The sequence below is a fragment of the Corythoichthys intestinalis genome, chromosome 3 (genome assembly GCF_030265065.1).
Source record: "Corythoichthys intestinalis isolate RoL2023-P3 chromosome 3, ASM3026506v1, whole genome shotgun sequence".
Lineage (NCBI taxonomy): Eukaryota > Metazoa > Chordata > Actinopteri > Syngnathiformes > Syngnathidae > Corythoichthys > Corythoichthys intestinalis.
Window position 1 is genome coordinate 26,780,963 of NC_080397.1, and position 10,045 is coordinate 26,791,007.

The 10,045-nt window shown below is 36.7% G+C and overlaps 1 long non-coding RNA gene across 1 annotated transcript; it reads right to left on the reverse strand.

Annotated features, from left to right (window-relative positions):
• Positions 1-2,109: 2,109 nt before the first annotated feature.
• On the reverse strand, positions 2,110-8,970 carry LOC130912858 (uncharacterized). The gene is made up of 3 exons (XR_009062654.1): positions 8,829-8,970; positions 2,443-2,492; positions 2,110-2,344 (listed from the first exon to the last, which is right to left on the reverse strand). It is a non-coding gene; the product is annotated as an uncharacterized LOC130912858 (long non-coding RNA).
• Between the last annotated feature and the right edge of the window lie 1,075 nt (positions 8,971-10,045).

The following is a 10,045-nucleotide window of genomic DNA, read 5'->3' on the forward strand; positions in this document are numbered from 1 at the left end:
TAAAATACATCACGCCCACTAGACTTGCTGATAATTCAATGTAGTAATGCGTGTAGATATCTGCAGATTGTGTTTTGCCAGTTGGCTGGAACAAGAAAGGGAATGCTGATAACATTTAACATGTACTGTAAATGCTTATTAAAACGACCATAATGTATTAGGGAGGCCACAATATTCGCAATATTGCAAAAAATATAAAATGTTACCTTGTCTCAGTATATCTGAGAATCTTGTTAAAAAGGCCCAGATGGAACAGTGCCTCAGAAATGTTTGTAACTGCTCATGCAAATACTTTCCAGTCTGGTTTAAGGATATTGATGTTTAATATTATAATGAGCACTAGAGGCAGCAACACGAGTACAAGCAAGATTAGGCAGGTGAACGAGATATTGATCAATAAAAACCAACAGTGAGAGCAGCGTGCCTTCAGATGGGTGTTGCACACTCTTTTACAGTAGGTGGGTGTATGCACTTGATAGTTGCTTGCAACTTGTCAAGCAATTTTGACCCCCAATTTGGCCAAATTTCAAAACTGTCCTATATGCATGTGTGATACAACATTGGAAAGCTTAAAATCTCAATTTTCTGTGGGATTAAAAATTTTGAACTAGAGGGCATTTAAAAAAAAAAATATATGTATAAAAAAATCAGCAAAACCCTAACTGGAGGTGAAAACACGCGAGAGCATAATTAAAGACGCCATGATTTTGACGAGATATTAACGCGTACTTACCTTGTTTCGATCCAAATACTCCATGTAGCATGTATCACCGAGTGTCAAGACACAGCTGTGAATGGCCACAGCCGGATTTTTAGAGGATTTTATGGGTGAAACATGATAAAATAACAAGGGTCGCGATGCAGAAATCGAAGACATCAGGGAGTGGTTGAGATTTTCATTTTCATATACTGTATTTACCCTTCTAAAATATTGGAGAAAATGCGACAGTAACGAGAAAAAAAAACAAACAAACAATTAAGCGATAGTTATGAGGTAGATATCTGTGACTTTTTTTACAGACGTTAATTTTTTCATTTTGACGTAATTTGATTAAAAGTTTAAAATGTGCGAATGAATGATTTGTTAGTTGTTTTTTTTTTAAACTAAATATTAGTCAATCAATCAATTAATGATTCTAAGCTAAAAATGATAAACATTTCAAATAATAAATACGATTACTTACTTTCTTTTTATATTGAAACAAAAACGGTTGCGTGACAGCTGTAAACGGGGGTTTCCAAGGTAAAATGGACAAATTAAAAATAGTTCGGGGACTTAATGCGCCATGAATCTGCTATGGCAGCATATAGACATATTGTTCTATCAAACACAACAGTTCTTTTGGCTTCAAATACAGCAGTTTATTTTAAAGAGGGGTGCAAGAGCAGAAACGGGTTTTTCAGCCTTGTCTGTGTTGTCCATTAATGAATGGCAGATGTCATTTTGTGCCATCCGGCAAATTATCTCACTTTCAATGGATGTAAAATATCCGAGCTGGACGTAAATGGAGTTAGTGACATAACTTGCCGGATGACACTTAAAGACATATGCATTCATTAATGCCCATGTCAGTGTCATGTCATCATTATGATGGGCTTATCGTAGTCTTATGACGTCGCTGTCACATAAAGTGTTACCTATTAACCAAATAAATCAACAAATAAATGGCACTGGATCAAAAATAGGGAAGTTTATGCTTGCAAAAACATTTCTTTGGACCTTTACATCCATTGGCACCAGGATTGCACAATGTGTAAATCACAAATTAAACATTTTTGCAAGCATAAACACTTTTTCTATGTCCTAAAATTATTCTGCAACGCATTTAACGTTTGTTACCCGATCACTTCATTGATTGAACTTAATAATCGCATACTTAAATAATTGATAGATGCAGTCCTAGTCTTTTACTAACTACCACAACTTTCCTGCAGTAAATGTGATTTTATGTTAGCACTCGGGGAAAACAACAGAAATTAGCATGAGCATTGACTTTGGAGATTTTGACACACTTCTTTGTGACATGTGTATGGAAGAGAGCTTGAAGGTTAAAGAGTCCGACAAAGGAAACTACTAGTCTGTTTGTTTTATTTATTTATTTAGCTACGTGTTACATCTCGGGGGGTCATACAGTACGACTGCCAACGCGGCTTTTGTGGCGCACACATCCAACGACACGAATGTCTTAAAGCGTGAGGATACACTAGTCATTGGCAGCCTCGGGGAGGACGTCTCCTTTCATTAACGTCTCGCCATTTGTCGGGAATGTCGGAACGGCCATCTCGCCACCAGTGCTGTTTCAGTGCACACAACTTCAGTGTTTGGATGCTCCTGTAGTGTTCACTTTAAAAGATATGAAAGAGAGAATTGAAATTAATTGCTGCTATGAAAATAGTGTCTACCAACTCATTAAAATGAAAAGAAAAACAACAAACAAGTACCTTGACTGAGATCACTCAAGTGTGGAATTCGGCTCATTCCCCACCAACCTCTGAAAATAAATTTCCCCATATTGATAGTCGTTCAAAGAATCAAGATCCACTGAATAGTTTGTATTCTTTTCCTATTCTTTATTACCAGAAAAACAAAAGCCGAATTTAAAGCTTTGCCCAAAAATTGCAAATAAATGCAATCGAAACGGGTATTGGTGAGAAGAGGAATCTAAGTCTCTCTATAAGCTGAACAGATAAATGTGCCACATGGGTGTTTGTTGTGCGGTGGTTTTTGAGGGACAGAATAACAGATGTTTATACTGTATGTGTGTGTATATATATATATATATGTGGGGAGAACAAGTATTTGATACACTACCAATGGGTTTTCCCATTGGTAGTGTATCAAATACATGTTCTCCCCACTGTATTTAGGGCTGTCAAAATTATCGCGTTAACGGGCGGTAATTAATTTTTTAAATTAACCACGTTAAAATATTTGACGCAATTAACGCACGTGCCCCGCTCAAACAGATTAAAATGACACCACAGTGCAATGTCCACTTGTTACTTGTGTTTTTTTTGGAGTTTTGTCGCCCTCTTCTGGTGCTTGGGTGCGACTGATTTTATGGGCTTCATCACCCATGAGCATTGTGTAATTATTGACATCAACAATGCCAGGCTACTAGTTTATTTTTTGAATGAAAATTTTACAAATTTTATTAAAACGAAAACATTAAGAGGGATTTTAATATAAAATTTCTATAACTTACTATAACGTACTAACATTTATCTTTTAAGAACTACAAGTCTTTCTATCCATGGATCGCTTTAACAGAATGTTAATGATGTTCATGCCATCTTGTTGATTTATTATTATAATAAACAAATACAGCACTTATGTACCGTATGTTGAATGTATATATCCATCTTGTGTCTCATCTTTCCATTCCAACAGTAATTTACAGAAAAATATGGCATATTTTATAGCTGGTTTGAATTGCGATTAATTGCGAATTTTTAAGCTGGAATTTAACTCAATTAAAAAATGTAATCGTTTGACAGCCCTAATAAATAAATAAATAAATATATATATATACGTATATACATATATATACATATACACACACACACATACATATATATACATTATATATACATACACACACATATACACACACACACACACACACACACACACACACACACACACACACACACACACACACACACACACACACACACATATATATATATATTAGGGCTGTCAAACGATTAAAATTTTTAATCGAGTTAATTACAGCTTAAAAATTAATTAATCGCAATTAATCGCAATTAATCACAATTCAAACCATCTATAAAATATGCCATATTTTTCTGTAAATTATATATATATTCTGTAAAATAAATTGTTGGAATGGAAAGATAAGACACAAGATGGATATATACATTCAACCTATAGTACGTAAGGACTGTAGTGGGCATTTCACTCTACTGTCGTTTAAATCTGTCTATGCTGTCCTCACTCCGAAGCGTCTACTTTTTCCAAAGCTAGACAGCTAGTGAACGATGCCTTAATAATCAGACTTCTTCCATTTTCATCTGATTTATTAATAAAATGGCCTCAAACCATTGTCCTCTTTAGACTGTTGTAAAACTACAAAAAAAAATACACAAGCATTGCATTAGCAACAACGTTAGCTTAGCACGCTATACAGTTTCACTAAACATCAACAAAAAGCGTCTCATACAAAAAATGTAACATTTCGCTTACTAACATAATATGTACATTCTTTACAACAACCATACTTACGGACAAAAGGATCATATAAGCACAATATTACAACGTAGGCGTCAGCCCGAGACGTTGTGCAGCCAAATTGAACTGGCAAGAACACAATAAACCATGTCGCAACGCGACCACAAGAGTTCGCTGTTAGACAGCAGAAAAAGCCTTGCTGTAAAACTTACCAAAAGGCATAATACTGTCTGAGCGGGACATATGCGTTAATTGCGTCAAATATTTTAACGTGATTAATTTTAAAAATTAATTACCGTGCGTTAACGCGATAATTTTGACAGCCCTAATATATATATATATATGTATATGTATATATATATATATATATATATATATATATAAGTATGTCAAACGATTAAAATTTTTAATCGAGTTAATTACAGCTTAAAAATTAATTAATCGTAATTAATCGTAATTAATCGCAATTCAAACCATCTATAAAATATGCCATATTTTTATGTAAATTATTGTTGGAATGGAAAGATAAGACACATGACGGATGTATACATACAACATACTGTACATCAGTGCTGTATTTGTTTATTGTAACAATAAATCCACAAATGGCATGATTAACATTCTGTTAAAGTGATCCACGGATAGAAAGACTTGTAGTTCTTAAACGATAAATGTTATAGTTACAAGTTATAGTAATTTCATATTAAAACCCCTCTTCATGTTTTCGTTTTAATAAAATTTGTAAAATTTTCAATCAAAAGTAGAGTTAATATAATAATAATAATAAAAATAACAATAATAAAAATAGAGTGAAAAGTTTTACGTGTATTTTGCATAGCTAAATTGATATGTAATGCCAGTTTATTTAGCATTGTTGTTTAACTGTGTGTCAGAATAGGGCCTCATTACTATAGACTAAAGTGCTTTTCTTTTTGAGAACTTTTTTTTTTTTTGAGAGATAGGAGTATTATTTTTGTTGTGCTTTCACTAAACGATACTTATGTTTGTTGTGAAGGAGAAGCTTATGCCAATAAACGGCGCGCCTGTGTCCACTCGCCTTTACTGTATAACATATACAGGGGGAGAACAAGTATTTGATACACTGCCAAAACCCATTGGCAGTGTATCAAATACTTGTTCTCCCCCCTGTATCTGTACATATCTTACCCAAAATAAAACAAGAGACACATAATTGCCACCAAAAGAAAGAAAACTTACCGAAATATGTGTGGAGCACAAATAGCAATTTGCAATGCATTGTGAATACAGCATAAACATCTCACAACTACTAATTCTCCCACGTTTAGAAGACATAACATGAGTGTGGAACGGCGCTGCCCCCAAGCGGCCGGTGGCATTCTCTTCACTCTTAATGTCCATAAACGGCCTCATTGTAATGTTTGAGGCAATATGCCAGCGGGTGCGTTAATTGCGTCAAATATTTTAACGTGATTAATTTAAAAAATTAATTAACGCCCGTTAACGCGATAATTTTGACAGCCCTTATATATATATATATATATATATATATATATATATATATATATATATATATATATATGCACAGTTGTGGTCAAAAGTTTACATACACTTGTGAAGAACATAATGTCATGGCTCTCTTGAGTTTCCAGTTATTTCTACAACTCTGATTTTTCTCTGATAGAGTGATTGGAACAGATACTTCTTTGTCACAAAAAACATTCATGAAGTTTGGTTCTTTTATGACTTTATTATGGGTGAACAGAAAAAAGCGATCAAATCTGCTGGGTCAAAAATATACATACAGCAGGGCTAATATTTGGTAACATGTCCCTTGGCCATTTTCACTTCAATTAGGCGCTTTTGGTAGCCATCCACAAGCTTCTGGCAAGCTTCTGGTTGAATCTTTGACCACTCCTCTTGACCGAATTGGTGCAGTTCAGTTAAATTTGATGGCTTTCTGACATGGACTTGTTTCTTCAGCACTGTCCACAAGTTCTCAATGGGGTTTAAGTCAGGACTTTGGGAAGGCCATTCTAAAACCTTAATTCTAGCCTGATTTAGCCATTCCATTACCACTTTTGATGTGTGTTTGGGGTCACTGTCCTGTTGGAACACCCAACTGCACCCAAGACCCAATCTTCGGGCTGATGACGTTAGGTTATCTTGAAGAATTTGAAGGTAATCCTCCTTCTTCATTATCCCATTTACTCTCTGTAAAGCACCAGTTCCATTGGAAGCAAAACAGCCCCACAGCATAATACTACCACCACCGTGCTTGATGGTAGGCATGGTGTACTTGGGGTTAAAGGCCTCACCTTTTCTCCTCCAAACATATTGCTGGGCATTGTGGCCAAACAGCTCGATTTTTGTTTTGTCTGACCACAGAACTTTCCTCAGAAGGTCTTATCTTTGTTCATGTGATCAGCAGCAAACTTCAGTCGAGCCTTAAGGTGCCGCTTTTGGAGCAAGGGCTTCCTTCTTGCACGGCAGCCTCTCAGTCCATGGAGATGCAAAACACGCTTGACTGTGGACACTGACACCTGTATTCCAGCAGCTTCTAATTCTTGGCAGATCTGCTTTTTGGTGATTCTCGGTTGAATCTTCACCCTCCTGACCAATTTTCTCTCAGCTGCAGGTGATAGCTTGCGTTATCTTCCTGATCGTGGCAGTGACAAAACAGTGCCATGCACTTTATACTTACAAACAATTGTTTGCACTGTTGCTCCTGGGACCTGCAGCTGCTTTGAAATGGCTCCAATTGACTTTCCTGACTTGTTCAAGTCAGTGATTCGCTTTTTCATATCCATGTATGTATATTTTTGACCCAGTAGATTTGATCACTTTTTCTGTTAACCCATAATAAAGTCATAAAAGAACCAAACTTCATGAATGTTTTTTTGTGACAAAGAAGTATCTGTTCCAATCACTGTATCAGAGAAAAATCAAGAGTTGTAGAAATAACTGGAAACTCAAGAGAGCCATGACATTATGTTCTTCACAAGTGTATGTAAACTTTTGACCACAACTGTACGTGTGTAAAAACATTGACACATGAAAAAACCAATGCGCCCCATCACATTATGATCTACTTAATGAGACGTCCAAGAACAGTGACTTTATCCCATGAGGTACTTGGCTGCACACCAACGGAGAATTCCCTATGGTGAATAACAAACAAAACTTGTCACTACCCTATCGTGAGGGGCTATACCGGATCACGACGGATTGCTATTGTGCATATGCAAACCGACGTCACTTCCTCTCGAGCAATGACGGCAGATATAGATATGTACGTGATAGATTAAATAATTTAAAAAAAAAAACATTTTCCCCACCTTTTTTGTGGTGATAATGATCTTTGAAGGGTTTACTTGGGGAGGAAGACAGGTATGTAAGGAAAACACTGTTTAAATTCTTCAAAGACATTAAGTCGATGTATTGATCCTAAGTGTGAAGGCATGTTTGCTACATATTCTTGTACTCTAGATGGTGGTATGCCCCTGAAAGTTGCAAGCCGCCATCAATCAAAAGAAGAAGAACTTGCCGCTATGCCCCTAAGGTGATTTATGTGTCAAATTCAGATATTTAAAAAAAATATTATTCAATCCACATGTCAGATCATTCGAAGATTAATCAATTTATATGTATCTGTTTATATGTCCAAATCTCTCATGTTTACATGCCAACGGGGAAAGCGATGTAGAGCAGTCACACAAACAGCCGGTCGCAATTAAGTAGAAGTACTACGCATGTGCGTTAAAATCTTTTTCTTGTGATTAATGGCAAGCAACTTTCAGGTTCATACCGCCAGTGTTGGGAAAGTTCATTTTCTACATGAACTAGTTCAAATTGCAGTTCACAAATTTTAAAATGAACTGTTCAGTTCGTAGTTCATATTCAAAAATTTTGAACTAAAGTTCATGGTTCCAAAAAATGAACTTTTGTAGTTCAGTTCTTTTTGTTCGCCAAAAATTGTTGCTAGCTATTATTGGCAGTGTCCATATAGAACCACAGACAGCAATTCATGTATCCTTTTTAACACTGAAACTATGTGTCAGATTCATCTTCAAATTCAATTTCAAATCATTGTCCAACCAAGGTTTACACTAGCAGTGAGGGGGCAGCCCTCAGATTACTGGGATTTCCACAATGCTTTGCTGCCACTCATTCAGTCCACACATTAGCAGCTCTACAGCTTTTATCTACAGTATATTTTCATAAGCATAAGCAAAACCTTGCTGTTTGAATGTTCTTTATTGTGATCAAAATTAGGTTTATGAAAGCTGGCCTTTCCACGTTACTCAAAGGCTGTAGGTCTCCCACAATATACTGCAGAACTAGGTTGTCTAGCTGTGGCTGGGAGAGAGAAAACGGGGCCACTCTGGTATGCTGTTAGCGGTATTTGGGTGGCAGAGGTACTGCTCTGGCCAACCGTTGCCGTCTCTTTCTTAATTGCACATGCTCGCAGTCGCAGATACCTAGTAAGGCTTGTCGCATGCTTTATTTCGATGTGCCGTTTAAGGTTGGCTAAAGACGTTACCGACGTACGGACGATCTTCTTCAAGCCAGGTGGACAAAGTTTACAAGTAAACGTTATTATTTTTGCCATCCGGGTTGGTACTGACTTTTTCGTAAAACTCTTTTGAATGCACACCTGGTTTCGAGAGCTGCCAGCTTCTGTGTCCATGCTGCCGTTGTTGTGATGACGTATTTGCTTAAACAATACGGCCGTGACAGGCAGCTTGGGTTGCCAGGTTGGATAATTTTCCGCTATTAAAGTTTTTTTTTTTTTTTTAATTGTGTGTTTTTAGCCTATGGCTTTATATGCAGTTTTGTCGGCAAGGCTCTAAATGTGATGAACTCATGAACGAAGTTATGAGCACCGCTCACAACCGCTAGAATGAGCGCGTTCACAGTAACGTTCATGAGACAGAAATATGATGCGTTCAATTCACGTTCGCCCAAAATATGAACGTGTTCATGAACGATCGTTCATTGAACGCGTTCATGCACAACACTGCATACCGCCACCTTATAAAAATGTGCAGCACCCATTCCTCCACCCTTACGATTCATACACCAACTCAATGTTTTTAAGGAATTTAAAAAGTGCTTTCCTTAGATACCTAACTGTCTCCCTCTTCCCTCACTTCAATTAAACCCTTCAGAGGCCATTCATTCATGCTGTTAAAACTTAAATGAAAAACTATATTTCAACATAACAGACTTTTTTATTTTATTTTTTATAACATACAAGGTAGCAAGGTCTGTAGCTTATCTAGCCCTCTGAGTTAGTCTTTGATAAGATGTATGTAAGAAGTAGTGTTATTGTAAAAATGTAGAAAGGCTTCGGAGTCCAATATATGCAAATATGACCATAGTTTGTTTAGTTTATGTTTTACACATGTACATTAAAGCAGTTTCAACATTTGAAGGCATTGTATTTTTCTTCTCAGGTAGGAGAACCAGACAAAACATCAAACCCGTTTTGAACCCACAATCCAATTGACTATGCGTAGTGCAGCAAATAAAACATGCTGCTGGGAGGTTACCCTGCCACTCTGTATGCTCCTGAGTGAATTAGGAGCGAAAAGTGCTGTTGTAGATATTGCTTTTCCCCCACCTGACCTCCTTCCTCCATCTATACACCCCCCCCCCCCCCCCCAAAAAAAAAAAGTCTGGAAGGAGGCATCAGCAGTTTACCGAATGAAATAAATGGAAAGACCCTAGCAGAGAAACGGTCAAAGTAATATAAATTTGTAGATAGGAAGAAAGATTTGTCAGAGAATAGGACTATTTCTTTTTTTTTTTTACCCTTCATGCTGTGTCGACAGAGTGCCACCACTGAGGAGATCTGTTTACATCGTTTTT